At 40.4% G+C, this 23658-nt stretch overlaps 1 protein-coding gene across 3 annotated transcripts in view; it reads right to left on the bottom strand.

Annotated features, from left to right (window-relative positions):
• sipa1l1 (signal-induced proliferation-associated 1 like 1) overlaps positions 1-23658 on the bottom strand; it is a 122002-nt gene that overhangs the window by 51131 nt on the left and 47213 nt on the right. For all 3 annotated transcript variants that reach the window (XM_034699077.1, XM_034699078.1, XM_034699079.1), the window contains exon 4: positions 9943-10022. The gene's annotated coding sequence lies outside the window, so the exon portion shown is untranslated. The remainder of the gene's footprint in view (positions 1-9942; positions 10023-23658) is intronic.

The following is a 23658-nucleotide window of genomic DNA, read 5'->3' as shown; positions in this document are numbered from 1 at the left end:
TTTCTCTTAAATCCATCACCTCCATCCACTGCTTTAAATCTAATTTGTTTAATCATTTAAAAACAAGCTGTTCCTGTTTCTGACGTATGTTAATGTGCTTTATTGATGCCTTTTTCTTTTGTTGATGCTGTCTATTGTCAAGGTTTTGTTTAATAGTGGGGTGCTGGGTGGGTCCAGGAGTGAGTAAGGGTGAGGGAGAGCTGTCTGTGTAATTGTGTTTGTTGTGATTTAGTGTTTTGTGTGTATTAATTTGCTTTGTGTTTTGTTGGTACCCCCCTTGAAAACGAGATGCTGCATCTCAAGGGGCTATCCTATTATAAATAAATTCCAAATAAATTCCAAATTCCACAATAATTAGAATAAAAGACGGTTAGCAAACAGTTTTAAGATGCTCTATAGCCATCATCTGGCAGGAATACAATATTACAACCAGGCACCGGTAACAAACATAAAAAATGTGACTTTTAAAATGAGAAAATATTCGCATTAACTCTTCGATTTTTATGAAGTGAATGAATATTCGAAAATCATTGCCCATCCCTAAAAAAAATCTGTCAAAACTGGCTTGCAACTAAGTTTAGATCACATTCAAAATTCTGTTTTGTGGGTCCTTAATGACTCTTCAATCCGCATCATCACAAAACAAGTCCCGTGTGAATGCGGGTCGGGCAAAGTTGAGGACGTTAAGGGCTCAGGAGTACCAGCAGGTTCAACTTAATTCAATCCCTGGCTCTTCCAGCATAGACGTCCTTCAAAATACTGGACCATCAAGTGTCCCTGAAAGCCGGCCAATAGGAAGACAGTGGCGTGAAGGGTAAAGTGCTTTGAGTGGCTGGGAGATGAGGAAGGTGCTTCATAAGTGCACAAGTTTGAGAGATGTTTACGGTATACGCTCTCTCACATAGGATAAAGAAAGAGAAGAAAAATGTGTCTCAGGCCAGACATAGGTACATCCCATTATGGCTGTTCCAACAGTGGAATTCATCACATCAAGTAGCAGCAACACGCAGCCCTGTTTCAACCATCACTCACTGTTAAAGTCTCTCTTCTCAATCGCTCTTACAGTCTAAAACGGAGCTCCACTGATAACAGCTCTTCTTCCACAAGTGGCGTCCTCATCCTCAACATCCAATCAGGAGGCTCATCAGAATACACGATGCATAACATCACAGACTGATGGCACCAACTCAGGAGATGATCACAAGTGGCTTCTTGTGCCAAAAAAAACTGTCATTTTATTCCTCCAAATCACTTAAGTGAGAGAAAATATGAAACTTTTAACTGGATACTAGAAGTCACAAAGTAGTAACGCTGGGTTGTCCTCCACTGAAAGCCAAAGACGCCTCTGCAACACACTCCAAAGTGTATCCACCGACATAACTACCTGCAGAGTGGCGTACCTAGTCCTCTGAGAGCTGAGCGCTGCTCCTTAATGAGAGAAGGAGAGAATGTGAAAAACAGCGAGGCAGTGATAGGGAGAGGATTATGCTGTATGTTAGGTAGCTGGAGAGTGGGAATTGAAACGAATGAAGGTGGCCAAGCATGCCTCTCTGCAGTCGCACAGGGCCAATTACTCTGACAGATACTCAGTAACCTTTAGTGGTGTCTAAATGAGGTCAGGTCGATTCCTGAGGTAAATATGAAGCAACGTGGCTCAATGGAGTTAAGTGCCGCCAAGGTTGTCTGCAAATTCACCCAACTAGAGACTGTTAACAGAGGGGAGTATTCACATGTTGGAGATAATGGCTGTAAGCATGGCAGTACCTGACCGTGAATGCTTTGTTTTACATCCAATTAAGCATTTAATATTACAGATAGAAAATATGATTACTTGCAGGGAGTTCAGTTAATAGACATTTCCCTTAGAAAATGTTCTGCTTAAAAGACTGGAACCTAATTTGATTATCTTAAAGACCGCAGAAGCTACACTGAATCATGTTATCAGCAACTGCAGTGTTCTGTTATTTAATTCACTCTTAGAGGGGATCTCTCCACAGCCTGGATTTACAGCAGATGTCATTAGAGTGGGCACTAACTCTACCTGTGTGGTGTTTCAAGACAGAAAAACTGAAGCTATGAAATGATCATTTGATGTACTGAAGTTCTATACATTCATTTTTGTACTTTTGAGTGACACAGTTAACATTTTGTCATTATCACTTTAGTCACTAGTACTTTATTTGTTGTAGTCGTAGCTTTGGACGCCCCAAAATATGCACCCGAAGCTAACTTCAGAGTAAAATTTGTATTGATTAACAAACCATTACTTTCCCACTAAATCTTGCATCAAGCAAGACTTCTATATTAATAAGAAATGACCTCAATACATAATTGATGCACAGTGATGTAAAATTGACCTCATGGCTTTTGCAGACCAGAGTCAAGTTGACATGCAAATGATGAAGGTTATAATCAAGTTAAATTAAGATAATAACATCATGGTGGCAAACATGGTGACAACTTCCTTGTTGTCCCCATGCCAATAGCGCTACAAGGAGTTTAATTGATGCCGATCAATTCCTGTCCTGATTGACAGCATCAGTTAGGTTGTTTAAGACAGGGTTTTTCAAATTATAAGTTCCAACCATAGACTGTATAAAATTTGGACGTAGTATCTGTGGCGTCAACCATCTGTTTCTGAAGCGTTGTTCAAGGCAGGCTTTGAGCCTCCTAACCAACAGCTACAGTGTTCCCGCCTGTCAATCAAGTCAGCTGTGCCTCTCATTGGAAGACTTGTAATCTCAATATCTTTAAAATTGCAGCATTAGAAAAAAAATCACCCCCCGCTACAGTGTGTGCCGATCAAGAAATGAGCTATCCAGACTACACTCGTCTTTTGTACCAGGCTGTAAACATGTTTATTTCTGCTGTAAAGATCGTCTCTTTTGAATTGGTGTGTATGTGGTTTCCGGTACTTCCAGAGCCAGCCTCAAGCAGATCCTCGATGAACTGCAGTTTTTAACACTTCCAGATTGGAATCATATTTTTAGACCGGAGGTTGCCGCTTGGTTCGAACTCTTGCGGGGGCAAGGACTGGAACTTTGCTTTTTTTTGGTGCTCCTTCACCCCGAATCTCTGTCTTAAGAGATTCAGAGTGAAAATTATAATATTGAACTTTTCCACAGTACTCTGATTTGTTGTGATGCACCTGTGCAATGTGTCTTTTGGATGTTATTAATCATAGCATATCCAATGTGTTCTCAAAAGACAGTTTTCGTCTGTTTAAATGAAACGATTTCATAACAAGGTTACTAATTGTTATTAAAAAGGGAAATATATGAAGTAGTGGTATGTTTCAGTTTTGATGTTTGCTTTCTTAATGTATAAGAAAATAAAATAAAATTTCAAAGAAGGGGTTGTCTGCTAAAGGCTAATGCTAATATATGAGGGTCTTTGGCATGGCAAAGTTTGGAACCTCCAGTATAACATATTTAACTAAATCTTAATAACTGAAGCTGTTTTGGGGTTTTTTTTTAGGGTTTTTTATTAGACTGCATTGATATTTTGCCCCCTTTCAGAAACCACCCAGTAGTGTATCAATAATATACTTAAAGTGGAACTATTATCTTCTGTCAGAACCTTTTTATAAGCTTTATGAAAGTAGATCCCAGCAGGTGTCGTGTGACTTCTTTTCAACTTCTTTGAAGGAAATTTCCTGGAAGGAGCTTCACAAGTCTTTCCTCATTAAGAGCTGGAAGCATGACAAGAGAAGATTTTATGCCTCCATGTATAAAATGAAATGAGACTGTCAGCGGTTTAACTAAGCTAATGCAGAAATATGTAAACAAGAGCGCCACTTAGGCTTGAAACGTCTGGGTGATACAGCCTTTTGTTGTTGTCGAGCAGCACAGGTGTGCCAGTATGGGCACAGTGATTGTGAATTCTGCTCCAATACACAATGAGTCATACACACCTGAAAATTACAGAGCAGACAGGCTCTATTACTAACTGACTGCAAGAGCCAAAAGCTGCAGAATGAAAGGGGACGGAGTCAAAGAAAAACTCTGAAAAAGAGAGGGCACAACTTTTCAGCAGGGGGTTCTCTTTGTGTCTGTGTGTGAACGTGGAGCTGGGGAGCAAAGACTGAAACTCTTTACCATTTAATTCTCTGAAAAACTGTAAATGCAAGCAGGTTAATACCTCTTGGAAAAATGACAGGGTGAATCAGAGTTCTGCGATGGTTAATCACCCTGCATTGTGTTTGAAGGAGAAAAATAGTTTGTCCCTGGTCTGTGTTTGGAGAGGAGCCCCCCCTTTGCAATCACAGAGGTATTGTTAAATAACAAAAAATAAAGGCAAAAAATAAGAACTGAAAGAGGTAACAGAAATCTACAAACTAGTGTCAATTCTGCTGTTGTTCATGTCACTCAGCCTCCAACACTATACACCTGTTTCTCCAGACAGACATCATTACCACACAGACTGGTGAGTCAAGTCATGTCATGGCTTGTCTTTTTGTAAATCCTGTCAACACAGACAAAGTCTCAAACCCACAACGTGAAAAGTTTCATACCCAGCCCAAGCCTTGTGAGAACCGAAGGAGGAGAAACTGAAAACTCTTTTAGACGTGCAAACAGTAAAAGAAGAAGAAATAATTCACAGGGTTCCTCTGGAGTGAAACAGAAGCTGTATGTGGTTAAATGGCAGTAATAAAAACGGACTCAAACTGAGACAGCATGTCCTTCTCAAACGCCTGCTGCCAACAGGCTGCCGGGCATGGGTGTGACTGCTTAAGCAAGAAATCTCTTATAAGAGTGTGTGTGCACGTTTTTGTTTAGAATGGGTGTAAAGCCACAGCAGGTATACCACAAAAAAAGCCATGGGATCAAAAAAACCCATGGAGAAGATCCAGATGATGACTCAGGCACACTAACAAGTGTCTCTCTGTCTCACACGCTGATACACACAAACAAAAGGACACAGATGAGTGAGAGAGACGTGAAGTGACACAACTTTTCTCACTCAAGTCGTCTTTCCCAGGCTCGCTGGCATCACTGTCTCAGATTTCAGCTGCTTCATTTGCATGAAATAAAATGGAAAAGCATAAAGCACTGCAGGAATGTTCAAATTTCATTCCATATAAACTAGAGCTGGGCGATATTGAAAAGGGTGTTATTTTAAATCATTTCATAGCAGTCGATATTGATAATTATCAGGATAAATATCGAATGATTATTTCATCTAAATTTAAAGGTGACATATCATGCAAAGTCGACTTTTTAATGGTTCTCTACCTGAAATATGTGTCCCTGGCATGTCTAAAAACCCCCCGAAAATGAAAAAAAATCCATTCTACCCCTGATCTGATTTCTCCACCTTTCTTTAAATGTGTGCTGAAACAAGCCGTTTCAGATTTAAGTGCTTTTCATACATCACAACGACATCCGGTCTGTAACGGAAGTCAGAGCTCGGAGCTTGTTCAGCCCATAGACTGTATAAAATACAACTCAACTCCTCCTCCGTTTTTATATTACCTGCACACATGTGTGCTAACAAGGAGCTTAGGGGGGAGACATGCTAGTTGTAGGCTGTCTTAATAAACACAAAGGTCGGTTTTACTCCCCACGTCTGCAGATTTGAAGATCTAGTGGATAATTTTTATTTTTAATGGAAAAGTGCTAGCGCTAGTTAGCATAGCCACATAGCTACATGTTAGTAGCTGTGTAACAAGACACACGTCGACATACTGACAAATAAAACAACAAGAAACACTAAATCTGTGACCAATGGTTCAGAAAAGTCCTGCTGCAGGCGCCTCTCCGTCAGGATCAGATTCTGGATCAAATTCAGAGGGTTGAAGTAACGCGGGTCTGTGAGCAGCCGTGTATATTCAGCTAACATGTAAACATTAGATCAACATGCTGGAGAGCCGAGGACACATCATCCACTTCCTGAGGGTGCGTGGTCAGAGAGCTCATTCTCATTTAAAGGCACAGACACAGAAAACAGCCTGTTCTGAGCAGGGCTGAAAAAGAGGGGTTTACAGGCATACCAAAATCTGATTTCAAAGTGTTTTTTTGAGCAATAAACTTTAAAGACATGTTTTGGGGACCTCTTAGACCAATATATTTTGATGAAAAAGAGAATAATATGTCACCTTTAAAGTCAGCTATTTGGTCCTGAGTTACAGTTGAAGACGGTTTGTTAGCTTGTATCTGGATTTAGTTTTCTGATAAACTTCTTGAATCCATCATTTTATACGATGCTAATTTGCATAATAAATGTATGAGTATTGTTTTGAGTAGTGCACTCCACTGTAATGTCACTACAGGTTATGGGCAGAGTGATAGTGTTCCCACAGTGCAGTGAACGCATCACGGTTATTCATTGTTCAGTTGTAATACATTTTTAGTTTTCTTCAGTGTCGTGAACATGATTGGCTGTTCAATGCTCATTAGTGCCCCATTCCTTTCCAGTGGTTCGGGGGTGTAATTACAGGTTTATTTATATTGTATTTTATCGTACATTTGTTATATCTATAGGGAGAAAAATTATATCACCATAATTTTCGTTATCAAATTACCGCCAAGCAGCAACCTCCGGTCTAAAAATATGAGTCCAATGCAGAAGTGTTAAAAGCTGCAGTTCATCGAGGATCCGCTTGAGGCTGGCTCCGGAAGTACCTCAAACGTCACACTGGCTCGACAGCAGCAATATGCGCCTCAAACAGCGCTTCAGAAACAGATGTGTGACGTCATGGATACTACGTCTATATTTTATACAGTCTATGATTATCGCCCAGCCCTAATATAAACTGTGCAGTGAAAGTTAGAAAGCAGGAATGAAAGTGTCAAATGTTTACTCATATATCAACCATGACTGCTCTGCTCCAATGACATTCCCACAACAGGCGTTAGAAATGAAATGCAGGTGTTTCAAACCTCCTGTGTGTCAAAGCGTATCAGCGGTGTCCTGCTGTTATCATTGCTACTGAGCCGTCTCAAAGCCACACAGCTTTTCATCTCAGCTTGTCACGCCGTAAATGACGAAACGACAAGCCAACACACAGGAGGAAGATAAGTTGAGGAAATAAATAAATAAATCAAACATGGTTTCTCTTTGAAAGCTGCCAGGCAGCAGGAAGTCCAATGTGTACGAGCTTCAGCTCAGAGCCTTTCAAAGTTAAAATGGTAATTGTGTGGAAAGATAAACGTGCTTAGTGTCTTTTCTTCCACTGCACGGCGCAGCGGACGCAGGGTGGGGTCTTCTCTCCGGCTCACTGAAATGTTAAAAAAAAAGAAAGAAAGGGGGCTTTTTGGGCGCTCTAGAGTCTGCCGTTGTTTTCTTTTTCTCTCGAGTGTGAAATTGCGAAGGCGTTATACAGCACACACTCCCCTATCCCCAGCTATCACAGAATGGCAATACAGGCAGTGGGAGGAGATGAGCAGAGAGATTTGACCAAGCAATAAGAGAAAGTCTGTGTGTGTTTGAGTGAGTGAGTGAGTGTGAGTGTGTATGTGTGTGGGTTGGTGGTTGTAACAATAGCCACAGTAATAAGCTGTCACTTAATAGTGGAATACATGAATTATGCTCTTGTTCAAGGTACATAAAAGCTTGGCTGGGGGATACAACAAAAGAATGATCAGGGTTTTGTGTCTATTATTGAAAAATGCAAAAAGTTTAACAGAAAATATGTTTCATAACAATGCAAATTTTGAGAATTATCTTGAGTAAGAGAGTTAAATAGTTCTACTTTAAAATCATCTACATTATTCAGAGGTCTCCTCCAATTTAAAACCTGTTAAAGTACTGAATACATGAGTCTCACTTAAAGAATCATTCATCTTTTCATTCCTCTTGGAAATGTACTAACCTTCAAGAGAGACTGAGAGCTGATATCTACATTAGCCAAGTATATTTTTTGTAGCCTAGCTTGTATTTAGGCTGAGTTTTCTCCAGTGCTTGTTGTTAGCGTTTTAAATGAGCAAAAAAATCCACAGAACACTCATCATCTGTAAAACCTAGAAGTTAACACCAGTAAAACAAAATAAAGCAGTTCAGGTTGAGAATCAATCTCTATAAATGCTGTAAGGCAAGGCGGCTGGAACGCCATCTGCTACCATCACTGATATCAATGATGTTGTATTTCTTTAACCAGTTTCCTCAGCTTTGGAGGACAATGTGAACTCACTCCCTGCTTCTTTTTCTCACCCCTTGGTTCCACTGTTTCTTTTTCATTTTTATGAAGACGTTTATTTTCTTTACAAGCAGCTCTAATTGTGCTGTGCAGAAAAGCAAATGATTTGAAGTGTGTGTATTGCAGGCAAAAAACAACAGACTGACTGGGCGGCATTTCTTGCAAAATTTTAACTAATTTTATTTAAAGGTTTGTATCATTGTCAATATAAATTGTATCATAGTCCTTCAGTTAACACAGCTAAACATTGGATCGCAGAGTCTGCAGCTAAACAATGACAAACTAGTTAGCACATTGTGACTAACACTAGCAGAGCTAGCACCACCAGCATTTGGTCCTCCGGCCAGGTTAATGCCGACACACGTGCTAGTAAAGGTCCATTTACCATGTACCATTTAAACTGGCATATAACCACTTGATCAGAGCAATGTGTAACCAGCACAGGTGTGTGGGCGTTAACCTGGCAGGAGGACCTAAGGCTGGTGGTCCTAGCTCTGCTAGTGTTAGTCACACTGCAATCCAATATTCAGCTGTGTTAAATGGAGGACTATGATAACATTTACATTGATAATAATACAAACCTTTAAAATAAATAAATATAGAGCACTTTCTAGTCTTTCTGATCACTCAAAGCACTTTTACACTACTCGTCACATTCACACACATTCACTCACTGATGGTAGAGGCTGCTTTAGTAAGGGCCCACCAGTATTAGCTTATCTCATTCACACTCATTCCCACACGGCTGTACAACAACGGGAGCAATTTGGAGTTCAGTGTCTTGCCCAACAACACTTTGGCATGTGATTGCAGGACCTGGGATCGAACCGCCAACCTTCAGATTGATAGATGACCGACTCTTCCTCTACTTATCAAACTACAACATGCACATAAACACCAACTCTCTTATAACTACAAACACACATTCAGAATCCCCCTTCACAAATCTCTCTTCTTCCTCTCACAAACACTTCTTTTTTCTCCTCTTGTCTTCATCTTCTCTCGAACAGTCTATTCCCCGCTCTGTTTTGTTTTGTGATAGTCTTTTATGGTCTAACATATTTGTGTAACACTTACAGTCTATCCCTCATAACTTTACTTGATAATTGTTTTCAAACACTACATGTTTTCTTTTATGTTCTGTTTAATGTCTAGAACTTTTATATATTTTATATCTTTGCACTGTTGCATATATTTTTTTTCTTTCCAAAGACGACCAACTCTACCCGCTGAGCCACAGCCGCCTCGACACAGCCTACATCTTCATCTCTATTCTGCAGAGCAAAATCCTGTGGATGTTCATATCTGGGGACCGTTTGATAGCATTGTTGCAGAGGTCATTAACCAGAGCTACACCTCTATTTCAGGCCTACAGTAAAAAAAAAAAAAAAAAAAAAAAGATTAATAACTCTTTTAACAGACTAGTTGACAAATTTTAACCTTTACTGACAATTAAACGCCTACATCCTCATCAGTATGCAATACTTCAAATTAAAGCTAGCAATGCACTTAAATGGTCCTAGATACACCACTGAGATGCACACTGCCACAAAAACCTGAATGAGCAATATTACAATCCATAAGACAACTTTGTTTCAAGCCCCTATTTAAGTAGCAGTGTTTGACTGTCTTGGTGTTTGTACAATGACTCACAATAACAGAACCTCTCATTTCCATACTCGTGACTCATTACTTCATGACTCTACTGACCTTTCTGTTGGATTCATTGTAACTTGAGATCCATTGAGTTATTAGTTATTGTTTTTGCAGTTGACTAAAGAAGTGAGGGTGTAAAAGATTCTTACCTGGCTTTGGTGGAAGTGAGAAAAGAAAAACTGGCGTCCTTGGACTGTGGATGTTTCGATCTTCTGTTGACACAAAGCACCTAAATACACACAGAGGAAATGTTGCATGTTAGGATCAAGTTCAACCCTAACCACAGGTTTATACAGGATGTGCCGTGTTGCTCTACGTCTGCGCTGTGCTTGGTGCGATGCGCTCGATGCGCTGCGTTATGTTATGTCTGCGCCGCGTTATGTTACGTCTGCGCCGCGTTGAGTCCCGCTACTCAGAACACGTATTTGGAGCGTAGCACCAGCTCAGAGCTGCCAGGATCAGCTGGGTCCAGCATAGAGAGAAAAACGTACAAACAACAGGTCACAGAGCTTTTCTGTGGTTGCATTGCTTCTCATTTGGACATTATTCCATTACTTTTGTGCTTTAATCATCACTGAGTATGTTGCATAACTATAAAGTTTCTGTTTTTGCAGGTTTAGATACCTTAATATTAATAATTCTGCTCTATTTTGTTGTCCTGTTACTAGTGATGTGTCGGTGGCAAACGATCCGTCTCTAAGAGTTGGCTCTTTGAAGTGAACGACGCGAGCCGGCTCCCAGTCAGGAGCCGTTTTTTTATATTTTTCTCGTCTGTTTCTGTTAAAGCCTCACGTGATTGATCAAGACATATGGTGGCGTCTTGACCAATCACGTGTCTACATTGAGCAGAACAGGGAGGGGAAGGGTTACAGACACACACAGCCCAGTGAGCACACCAACAGGAGGGAGACGAGAGGGAGAACATGCGCGACAGACAGAGAACGCACTGGAAAGGTGAGAAAACAAGTGACTGCAGGAAACGCAGTAAACTTTAGACACATTGAAACAGCATAGACTCTTAAAAGGCAGAGTGTAGATTGTGCAAGGTGAAAGTGTCATCAATCACGGTCCACAAAAAACCTGCAAAGGCACATTAGATCTGTCTGTGAAGGATCTCAGTCATCCAGGACATGGACATTAGTAAAGACAGTGAAGGGAACCTGCTGTTAATGAAGGGGTTTAAAGGTTTATTAATAATAAACATGCAATTAGAGATTGGACCTTTTTGTCTAATGGTGATGGGTCTTGTTTTTTGTACTTTATAATACATTTTTGTAGCACTCTGCTCCATGTCGAGTATATAAATAAAGCCTTATAAATAATACACATTTGATATAATGTATGTTTTTTACATTAGTAACTCATTTGACATATAATTTAACATTATTTTAGGTAATACATTAATTTAAACAAGAAAAATCTGAGGAGCCGCTTGGGGGCCAAATTCCCATCACTACCTGTTAGCTTCTGGAACAGTTATCATCTTAAAGTCTTGTTGTAGTCGACCTGGATAACAGATATGTGGCTGTTTGTAGCTTACATCCATAATCGATGAGCATTTCTGATCTATATGATCCTTTAAACGGTCAGGAGTCCGTATATGATGTTTTATTTTGAGATTGAGCTGATGTTGCATGCGATCCTTGTGCCTGACTTCCTGTCCAGGTTGGTCTTTTCTCTGCAGATTGACGCGTGCTTGGTACAGGCTCAGTCGAAAGAAGGACTAGGCGCGTATCTCTGGCGGCGCGGCACTGGCACACGCTCCAGAGACGTGTGAACATGAGCGTTGACTACAATGGTAACATATTAGCTGCGTAGTGCGTGGGGCAGCAGTAATGTGACGCGGCGCACCCTGTATAAATTAAGGGTCAGTGTGTTTGTGTGTGTGTGTGTGTGCATTTCTCCTTGTATTATATTGATCTTCTGAGCTGTAAATAACCTTCAGTTGCCATTGAATTAGATAAACTTGGTAAGAATAAAAGATACATAGTAAAAGGTTTTAGTTTTCCCTTTTCATAGACACTGACTTTAGACGTGTTTAAGTAACTCTATGGTTGTTGGAATTGCTTTTAGTGTTTTGTCTCTACTCTCTGTGTCAATGCAGAAAGATCATATTCCTTTTATAAATCTGACCCCAAACTTGGTCTTTAAAATGTAACTGCAAAAGAAAAATCTCCAGTGTTCAGATGTATTCAGATGTATTCAGTTATCCTGCCTTAAAAATTCAGTGAAACATTCATTCATTTTCTAGCGATCTTATTGGACCTGAGAACGCAAAGTTTTCAACACCTTTAGGTATCATGCCAGTGAACAATGTGAACACACTGTCCAAACAACCCTTCCTCCGTCCCTCTGGACTCACAGCTGTTATGACGCCTCGCTCTTTGGGGAGCAGAACAAATAGGAGTGATAGGAAATGGAGGGGAAAATATAGGACAGGGATTTGGAGTAGAGAGATAGAGGGAGATGGGGAGGGAGGGTAAGTGCCACTTAGTTTTTTAGGTTCAGGATGTGCAACAATGACACAAAAAGCTATGTCCTTCAACTGCTACATCCCGGGTGTGTGCTTGTTTGCTTCTTTTTTTTTCTCACAGCAAAATAGCCCAGAAGGTTGAGTAACGTGTCAATGCATCAGAATATATACAGCAGGAAGAGAGAGTGAACCACAGCAGCACACGTGTCACTGCTTCTCTGATCAACAACGAGGCTTAATCAGAGCCACAAACCATTTTCACAGTGAGTCGCTAATAGCTGTTTCGCTCACACACACAGTGCACACACCTCCTTGCCTTTGTACTATTGTGTTAGAGGGCTCTAACCTGCACTTTCCCTCCTCTATACCTCCTTATTGTTCACTAGGAACAGTAAGAACATATGCAGCTGTTTGACTCTGCGTAACAATATAACAGTTCATTGTATACTACCTTTGTGGAGCTAGAAATGCTCTACTATTATTCATGGAAAGAGTTTGTTGTGGCACTTGGTTTGTTTCTCGCTCACTGAAGCACCACTTCGAACTCATTAAAGACAACTTTGAAGCTGAATTGATGCAAATCCAAAAAACACTGAACTACTGCACTACTTTTCTTTTTGCTGTCCTGTTGGTTTGCAGTGATTCACACAGAAGCGTTGTATCTGGGTCATGTGAGCTCTTATGAATCAGGTGCATTCAGCATATTGCCCTCGTGACTGTACGATCTATTATTTACGGCAGGCAGAGAGGATCTTTGGTTGGCTGATTGGTTGGTTGGTTGGTTGGTTGGTTGGTTGGTTGGTAGAGATGTGAGCGATTTCCCTGCAGACTGGTCTGTTATTTACACTTCTATGATGGTGATGTAACTCTGTTATCTCACACCTGTCCTTATTTAAAGCTCCTCATGTAACAGCATTTAAAGATAAGCACATGTATTCATGCTGTCCACCAATCCATGGCTGCAAAATGCACCACTGTGGCAACCAATGGCTGTATAGTAATATTGACAGTGCTATCATCCTCCATCTCCTCCTCTTGTGAGATGTGGGATGCAACTGCAAAGCATGCTGGATACATCCTGAGGCAGACCAGGCTAGCAGGCCACTTCTTACCAGCTTTTCTCCCCTTTTGGGTCACAACCATACATTTAAAGAAAACAGTGGTAAACTATTATGTAAATACCTTTTGGAGTGCTGGTTTGATTAAAAAAACTACACAATTCAAGACTTAAAAGAGACCGGTGGAGTCTCGGGATTGGTCACAGGTAGTGGGAATTTACCTCACAACAACAAATGCTACCACAACTGAGCTCAACTAATGGACCGATCGCTAGCAGGATGGTGAAAACAGGTGGTACTAGAAAGAGCTTCACAGTTGCACCAAAACCGCAAATTGTGGACTGTGTTCAAGGCGATGAAAATCTTCATAAAGGAACACAGTTTAGTTTCCATGTGGGACTACCCCTAACCCAGTGCAAATTTCAGATGTATTCTACCTGCTACAACAGGAAGCATGTTCAAAAAATTCAAATAACACTCTGTTTTGGACCGTGGGCTTTAAGAGCTATACTGCAGCCAGTCACCAGGGGGAGCTCTAAGAGTGTTGGCTTCACTGGTGGTAGCTGTTGTTCTGTCCATGACTTTGTAGAGCCCATGCGGCAAACCCTAAGTTCAAACAATTATGGTACCTAACATTTCATGAGAAATAAAACTTCCTTGCAAAATACACAAGAACAACAACAACAACTTATTTATATAACGCAGACAAATACATCACAAATACCCTATTTCAACTAATGTGAACCTTGTTGTAGTTCCAGGTCGGTGCTTGTGCTGGTTCAGAGCTGGTTCAACTTGCGAACCAACACGGCACCAGTTTGTTTTTCCACCCACTCGAGCCCGCGGAAGAGCCACGTCATGACGTCACTTCTGCGTGACCGCTTTTCCCAGCAGCGCTAGCGCAAACTTTCCCTCACAATAACAACGATGGCGAACAACGTCGCATGCTTGTGTTGCTCCTGGCTTTTCGTAATCACATGAGGTCCCGAAGAGAACCTATCCAACTTTACCAAAACTTCTGTGCTACCCGTCGTGCTTTCCTTGGACGGCGACGTAAGCGGTTCTAGACCGGCAAAGAGTCGGTGCTGCTCTGGAACCTGTTTTCCTGGCCGGGAGCCGGAAACACAAAAACTTGGTTCTCAACTGAGCACCGGCTCAAAACCGGCCCTGAAACTGCCTCTGCAAAAGAGAGGGAAAAGTGCTTTACACATGCTGCATCCTGCTGATGAAGGTCAAGCTTGTGCAACCTGTGATGGTTTTCAGCACTGACCTCATAAAAATATGTAAAAGATAGAGTGATAACAAGCCTTTTTAATAAAAATGTTCCAGACTAAGCAAAACTATAATTAGTGTAATGAGTGTTAATAAGAAAAATTTACAAACATCTGAAAGCCATAACTGCTGCCCCACTTGTCTCATTTCAATGAAACTACAGGTATGACGCACCTCATTACTTATAAACCCAAGGGGCTCTTGTTCCTTAATGCTTGCTGCTTCATTTTCTTAACAAGCTGCATTTGTTTTGATTTTAGTAAATCTGTGCTGCTACAAAGAGGTCCTGGATGTTATTTTACTCCTTGAACGACAGATGTTTGTTAGGATTATATTTGTTGTGCTCTTATTTCCTTCCTTTTGAGCTATCACGCCTAACACTGCTCTTGTGTCAGCCAAACAGTGTCTTTAATATCACTTCATGACACAAAATAAACATAATATGGGCTTATCTGGGAGGAAGTCATTTGAATCACTGCATGGTGAGCCTGAAACACCTTTGCATTGGGTGACATTTACTGCCATAACACATGCTGTCACACCTTGTTCACTCCCTTGTGTCTCCATAAGACAATAAATAAGTAAACAGCAAGAGAACAAGCACACACATGCATGCAGACACACACTAATACTGAACAGGGGTCCGCATATCTGAGAGTTTCCAATCCATTTACCGTGGACCTTCTGTGGCTAAAAATAAGCTGGTGAAACTAACCAAGCTGCAGGCAACATGTTTGACGGATACTGTTCAGGCTCCTTACACTCTAGGGGATTCTGCCGTAGCCATGGTGTGTGTAGGTTTGTTTGTGAGGTATCAGTGTGAATTTCTTTAATACATGGCAAAAATATATCAGAGTGTGGAAAAAACTGGTTTACATTTTAATAAGATGTGTGTCTAAGGCTGTGTTCTTCTCGGTAGTGGATAATTGAATGTTCTGGGTAAGAACATCAAAGCAAAAATACACCTCTATGCTGATGACACTGTTGACTACACACATGCTGCATCCATAGCATCAGCAAAGCAAGAGCTTAGGGCTATTTTTACTAGTCTATTCAGATTAAAATTCGCTTTAAATGACAGTTGTTTCACTTGCCACAGCCAAACGTGTTCACAAGTTTTACTACTGACTAGGGATGTTAACAATTAATCGAGTATGGAGTTATTGCTGATTAAGAACTTACTTGAACACGTTTTTTGTTTACTATTTTCTATCCCATGAAACAAACATCATGTGGTTTCATATTCCGTTAAGCTATCAGGGAGGTGTTTGTTGTTTATAGTATGTTCCGATGTGAATCAGCTGATTAATGATATTGCGCACAGCGAAGACGCTCAACTTGGGGTCCCCAAGTGTGCTTCTTTTCTCCGCCGTCAGACTGATTATAACCTGGTTGCTCTCCTGGCTGACAGCTGACCAAATACACATGCTTATTTTTCTCAATAAGAACGAGTAGACAGATGACTGGACACTGTGAGTCTGAAATATGTTTCTGTTCAGTTCAAGTAAATCCACATGTTGTAGTCCGCGGAGTTTATTTTTATAAGCCTGCTCCAGAAAGTGCTATATAGCATGTTTAACATTTCTACACCTCAATATGATCCATAGTTATTCAATACCGTCAGTTGTATACATCGTATCACTAAGCCAAATTTGATTTAGGAGAAAAAAACACATTTGGCATTCTTTTTGAGATGGAAAACGCTTACGTTTTTCAACGATTAATCAACAATTGAATGTTAAAATTTGCAAAGATTGATCACAGAGATTACTTAAAATTTAGATCCCTACTACTGACGTTGAAGAAGTGTCCTCCTGCAAGTGGCCCGACGTCTCACTTAACTTTAAGTGCAAAGAAAACCTGTGGAAGTTACAATTCTGCCTGTGATATATTACATAATCTGTAATCTGAGGACATATTGTATATGCATGCATCCTTGGTCACATTACAGTCCGCTGAGTCAGTGTAACACGCATCTCCTCACTTCATTACTAATGCAAAATCCCTCACTTACCATTGCTTTCTTTCTACACTGGTGAGTTGGACATCATCAACAATTCCTCGAAAACAACAGTTGTATGTTTTTAATTTACACAGAGACACTGACAAAACTTCCAAATTACCTCTGCACTCTTCTTTATTCCAGCTCTAAAGACTTTACAGTTTTTGTATTCACCCTGAGTTTTGACAGATCTGGGGAAACCTGCCTTAACGCACCTCAGGCATGGATAACTTCAAAGAGAGTTAAAATAGACACTCTGATACCACTTAAAAGATTTAAGAGCATCATAACGGTGAGGTGACAGAGGCATGTGGCTGTTTCTAGAAGGTAACGATGTATTTGAATACTTGTGTTTTAATTTGCTGTGATTTCCTATGTTGTGTTGTTTGTGTCTCTATGTTGTGATTCTGTTGCTTTGGTCTCTCTTGTAGAGGAGTAGAAGACTTCCTGTTAAACAAATTTGCTTTACAGGTAGATGTTCTTCCTGCATGGCCCTCGGCCTGTCACACCTCCACCGGTGCCTGTTTTGTTTAGCTGCAGGGTCATCAGCTGGGGACCACCGCACCAAGCTTCTTGAGCACTTGTTCATGTCTCCATCTAGAACGACCTTGTGCCAGTGCAGTTTTGCAGCCTGACAGATTGTGCATGAGGGAGGCATTGATGGTTCCACAGAGATCGCAGGTTTGTTCCGTCCTAAGCCACTGGTGGAGGTTCCGAGGGGGGGGAAGGGTGTCATATAAATAAATGACAACTTTGGTAAACTGAACAAGACTCAAAATCCAAATTGAGATCATTTTCATGTTCATCACTTTCACTCTTAAAATCTCATTCAACAAAAATGTGCCTGAACCAAACTTTATTCATGAAGCTCTACAAAGAGAGGCGAGTGGTGAACTATTACGATGGCAGATGATTAAAAAGCAGCCTTGAGAAATGTTGTGAATTACAACAGCAGAGTTTTGAGCATTAACGTTAAACTAAAATGTATTCAAGAAATGAGTCCGACTTGTTAGAGATGCTTCTCCTGCCTCAGCTTTGAGAAGTTAAAAATAAAACCGCACTGAGGTAGAATCTGGTTCCATGTTAGAACCCCTTTTTCTGTGTTCATCCATTCAATTACATTAAGTAGAGCAAATTGTCATTAAAAAATAGTAAAAACACAGTCTGGGCGAATGGCTCAGTCAGCTGTGCACAGACAGCAGCTAGGCAGCCACCTGGTCCTCTGCAGAAGCCACCTCCGCACCACCAGTGAGAGCCCTCTAATCTGTGCCAATCAGATGACGCTAAACAGCCATTTGTTGTTGAATCAGGCACCAGTGCACGCCCCCTTCTTGTTCCAACAGAATCGAGCGAAACGCTGGCAGTGGAAGGAGAAGCCAGTGACAGAAGAAGCAGCATGGTGAATAATAGAGGGGGGAAAAAGTAAGTGTGGTGTAATTAACATGGTGGCTGAGGGCTGATGTTCTGAGAGATGAAGAAGAAAGGAGATGAGAGAGAGAGAGGGCGATGAGAGCTGGGATGGAGGAGAGATTTCAAGAGATGAATTAAATCAATTAAAGAGCTGAGTTTAAGAAACGATAACTGGAAGAAAGAGCAACAGAGAGGGGAAAAAAAACACAACAAGTGAGTGAGGGAGCAAAGCAAACCCTGTCATCAGCGTAACGAGTGAATGCAATCCTGGTAACAGCAGCAGGATGTCTTTTATATCTAAATTATAAGGCTTGGTTCAAGGTTTAGCCCACATATATCACCAATTATATGTAAAGTCAAGAAAACAAACAAATCTGGACGGCTACTTCAAAGAAAATCTGTGTGATGCTTCCCAAAGCACTGGTGCACTAAAGTTCAAGGATGGAGGCAGGGACAGAAAGAAATGAAGATAATTGTATGTTTCCTCTCTACATGGCTGCTCCAACGCTGTAATAAAATGCTCCTTTTTAACCAATTACAGAATAAGGATGCCATGTGCTTTCTTTTTTCTTATAGCACATGTGAATTCTTCAGCCACAGATTCACAGCCTTCAGAGAGGAGCTGCAGATTTTTCCAAAATGGCGCAGCTCTGCGTGGGCAACACTGAGCTGAACAGCACTGCAGTAAGGAGAGGAGTGAGTGGGACTGAGCACTGAAAAGCAGCTCTATCTCTAAACAAGGAGAGAAGGATAGACAGGCAGACAGATACACGGACAGCAGAGGAACAATGACAGGCATAAAAATGACGATTAGAAGGAATGGAAGTATGAATGAATCCACAGTGAATTCTGCAGACTCCCACCTGAGCCCTCAATCTTACATTACATCCAACGTTAAGCCTGATTGTCTCTGAAACAGCCCTCTGTCCATGCAACAAAGCATTCCTCACCCAAAGGCTGAGCTTTTCCCAAACAGTTGCCAAAGTGGATAAATCTTACAAACACTAGATTTGTGTGTGTGGGGGAAAGACAGAGCTTTAGCAAAACAATGAGGTAAGCGCCCACTGAGAGTTAGGGGCTGCTGAGCACTGAAGTTAAGAGACTGTTTGTCTCAACTAAAACCTCTCTGTGAACTCTTTTTAAATATAAATAAACCTGATATCACGACACAGGTGTTGTCATTCACCTGTACTATTATTCAGCTGTGTGAACCACTGATTCCGATTGGTCAAAACCCCATTGCAATGGTAAATAATTCTAAAAGCTTGATCACACACGTCATATCAAATACATTTGTGAGAAGCAGTCCAGTGAATTTCACCTCTGCCTGTTGACACTGTGGCAAAAATGTCAGTTTCCATCTCAGGCTGGTCTTGAGCATCAGGAAATAATGACAGTTAGTGGGCACAGTTATGAGAGCAGCCTTAGAAGCTACTGGACCCCAACCATCTCTGAGTTACTGATCTTGTCAAAGTAACTAGACTAATATTTAGAATCTATTGCTATGGAATCAGAGTTGCTTTTTAACCTCTTTTTGCAATACAAATAAATATTTTTTTACTTTTTTTATATCATATTTTTGGGGGGGGTTTGCCTTTATTTGACAGGACAGCTGAAGAGAGACAGGAAACGTGAAGAGCAGAGAGCAGGGGAAGACATGCAGCAGATAGTCTTGGCCGGGAGTCGAACCAGCGACCACTATAGCCACTTTAGACTATAGTGCTTTTTCCATCTACACCCCCTCCCTCTTGAATTTGCTCCCTCAAGCCATCAGGTCTTCTGAGTCTGTTGATAGCTTAGAACCTCCCATCTAACCTCTACTGTTGTCTGTCTATTGCTTTGTTTGTCTGTTTATTTCTGCATATGTATTTTGTTTCGATCTTGCTTGTTTTTATTGTTTTGTGCTTGTGAAGCAATTTGTAACCGAGTGTTTTAAAAGTGCTATATAAATAAAATTTTACTTACTTACCCTTTAAGTGGGCTTAGACTGCTAGGCCACCAGGGCCCCCAAATAAATCATTTTTAAATCATTAAAATCCACTTTGGATTAATACTTTGTGTCAACTTGTATATGTCTGTAGTTGGTATCTGGGTAATGAGCAGTTTAATGTATAGTGAATCAGTGGTTCACAATATAACCCCTTACATAACGTTGACGGAGCATGCCATTACTGTCTTAAAAATAGAATGAAAAAAGCACCTAAAGTAGCTAAAAATGGCTGCTAGTTTGCATGACATTTTCATAATTTGCAGTGCACTACATATCCCATACTTTCTTTGTTGAAAAAGATTAATACAAAACTATAACTGAGGTTTAACTAGCTGAAAGTCTACAGCAGGCTTCAAATGTTTTAGAGACATGGAGAACCCACAGTATTTTTTATTATTGAGGTATAATTGTTAGAAAACTCTGGTGTGAGCAAAATCAGACAAGATGAATAACTTCAAACTAGATGGCTTAGTGTCAGAACGACTAGCTGGCATTGAAAGCTACATTAAACCTTAAGAAATCCACATTTCTGACTTAATTTATCCAGATCTGACACTTTAAATAACTTTCGATATTAGAGACATAATTTGTATGATGCAATAAAAGATGCACATTCATAAGCCTCTGCTGTGTCAACAACATCCTTATTCAGTCTATCAATCTGTTATAACTGTATTTGTAAAAAGAAGTAAGCAAAGCTGTTTAGTAATCCAGAAAAAGATCACCTGATGTAAATAGAAGTAACATCTTTTGGACCAAAATGGGTGATATGATGTTTTGTGTTTCTGTTTGTTTGTTGGATATTTACTCTGTTTTTGATTTGAGGAGAGGAAAAGAAAAAAATACTCAAGTTTAACCGACAAGAAGTGGATGTTTATATTTAGCAATAAGATCATATGTTGATTAAACCCTTCCTTGCTGTGCCAGCTTTCCCCTAATCCAAGCAAGCTGTCTAATATTCCAACAGGAAACACATCTCAGCCGCTTCCTGCTTCCCCCTGGAGGAAGTGACAGGTTAGCTGGGGAATGGTTGAAACACTCACACTAAAAACTGGAGTGGAGGCGAGAGAGCAATTTTCAGGAAAAAAAAATGTAACCCACTTACAAACAGGTTCAGTATTAGCTTGATGAAAGCAGATAATCTGCTTAAGTGTTGTTGTGTGTGTTAACACTACTCTGCTGCTATTACACCTCAAGCTCTCCTTTCATTAGCACTACCTTCTGCTGCAGCATTAGCAAATTATACTAATGCGAGTCAAAGGAGCTGAAGTACAGAGCCTCAAATACTTTGATTCTTGGATCAAGGTTTGTGAATGTACCTCTTGCTGCTGCCAACATTTTCAGGTTTTACTGGCGGTGTTTACATTCATTCATGAGTGCATTTACATACCTCAAACATTTATAACATTCATCCTCAGCTTCAAATTTTTAAGTTAAAAAAATTACAATTTCCTGCACACAAATTCTCCAGGTATTATTTAGTCCTGTTTGCCACACAATATGTCTTTTTTTAACACATTTTGCACATGAAAACATTGTGTATTTTATAACTGTTCCTATTAATTCTATAGTAAGACACATAGTGAGATAGTTATTTGGATGGATGGATGGATGGATGGATGGACGGACGGACAGATGGATTAATTAGGGATGGGAAATTTTTAATTATTTTTTCAAATATTCGTACACTAAGTAAAAATCCAAATGTTAGTGGGAATATTGTCTCATTTAAAAGTACAAATTGTCATCGTTTTTAACGGTGTCTGGTTGCAATACGGTATTCTAATCAGTACAGTGGCTATAGATTTTAGCAATTTGCGTGCGTGCATTTGTGCATTTGTGCATTTGTGCATTTGTGCATTTGTGCATTTGTGCATTTTAAGCTATGTAGTGAGATAGCTATATGGATGGATGGATGAATGGATGGATGGATGGATTGATGGATGTTCTCCTTTTCTTTACCCATTCTTCATAACAGCTTATTCGAATAATCGCTGAATAGATGCCAATGATCATTTTGGCTTGAAATACCCATCCCTAGGATGGATGGAGAGATGGATGGATGTCTGGATAGATGGATGGATAGTCTTTTCAAGACATTCCAAGATGGCGCAACTGACGGTCGCCCTGGTACTGCGCTCTCTTGTACATAAATATACAATGTAACAATTCTCCAAGCAGAATTCACAAATTTGTATTTATTTTATTATTTAATTATCACCTACATATACTCTTTTTAATGTAAAACTACCTCTGCACTACTCACCACTGCACTATTATCATATTATTTTTAGCCTGTACATATAAGTCATGCCTATTTGTTGTTCTTTTGTGATAATAGTTGATGTTATTGTTATTATTGTTATTGTTATTGTTATTATTATTGTTATTGTTAATGTTTTATTTATATTTGTATTTGTTTGCCTTATTCTTGTGCATTTTTACAAAGAGAGCACAGTTTACCTAGTCAAATTCCTTGTGTTCAAGCATACCTGGGCAATAAAGCTGATTCTGATTCTGATGGATGGATGGATGGATGGATGGATGGATGGATGGATGGATGGATGGATGGATGGATGGATGGATGGAAATGCTCCTATTCTTTACCCACTCTTTATAACAGCTTTGAGATCCCTGCATACGATCGTTTGTCGGGCCGAGCCCTTAAATCAGGCAACACAGTCATACCTATCATTAGTCGTGGCAGAAAAAACAAAGCAATAATGAGCTCCGTTTGATCTAGAATAATGCAAATTTCTCTTTTAAAGTTCTGTCTCTCTGTCTGCAGAGGAACGGTTATATAAGGTAGCAAAAGTGATGGTGGTTTAAAGAAGATCCGACTCCCCAGGATATATTCACTTACTGAAACTGGCATTGGGCAGAAGTGACCCATAGTTACTTGGAGGCCAATGTCAAAACCTACACTCTGCTAATAGTCCCTGTGGCAGTAGAGAATAAATTGCAGCGTTTGTATGGAGGCCTCAGCTGACAGGTAGACTAAGGTTTTTGCCCAATTACAGGGAGAGAGAATGAAGCAGGATAAGGTGGGCCACTAGAATAGACCTAATGAGGACGTGGTATGATTGCTGCGGGACTGCAGAGACACGCTGATTTGTGCCCACTGGAAGCGTGTTCGATTGTTCGAGAATGGCCAGAATGAAGAGGCAGAGAGAGCGCCAGAGATAGATAGGGAGAGATAATGGAAGTGAGAAGGATTGATTCCTCACTCAAAGTGAGAGCATGTGGGAGGAGATGAGAAGCTGAGACTGAGAGTGGGAATAAGAGAGAGATGGTTACAGAAAGTAAGTGAGTAGTCAGTCCATCAAGTCGACTGTATCCTTTCTCTCTATCATTCCATCCATCCATCTCACTCATTAAATGACAGCAGAGGCAGTCTGATTAATTGTACTCACAGTTCATTGTAGCAGACACACTACATCCAAGTGTAATCAAACATCCTTACATAATCAATGCTTCACTTAGCGGACGTATGAACCTCTATCGCCAGATAACAGACACACAATCGAAGCTAGAGGCACCAATTCTGGGCCAAAACATTATTGTTGGAGAAATCTTCTTCAGTGCTTCTTCAACACTGAAGCAAAAGTGAGCCCTTGACAACCCTCGACATCTTGTGGTACTTCCCTTCAGTTCCTGACA

The sequence above is a fragment of the Notolabrus celidotus genome, chromosome 13, assembly GCF_009762535.1.
Source record: "Notolabrus celidotus isolate fNotCel1 chromosome 13, fNotCel1.pri, whole genome shotgun sequence".
Lineage (NCBI taxonomy): Eukaryota > Metazoa > Chordata > Actinopteri > Labriformes > Labridae > Notolabrus > Notolabrus celidotus.
This window is presented reverse-complemented; position numbering and strand designations above follow the sequence as displayed.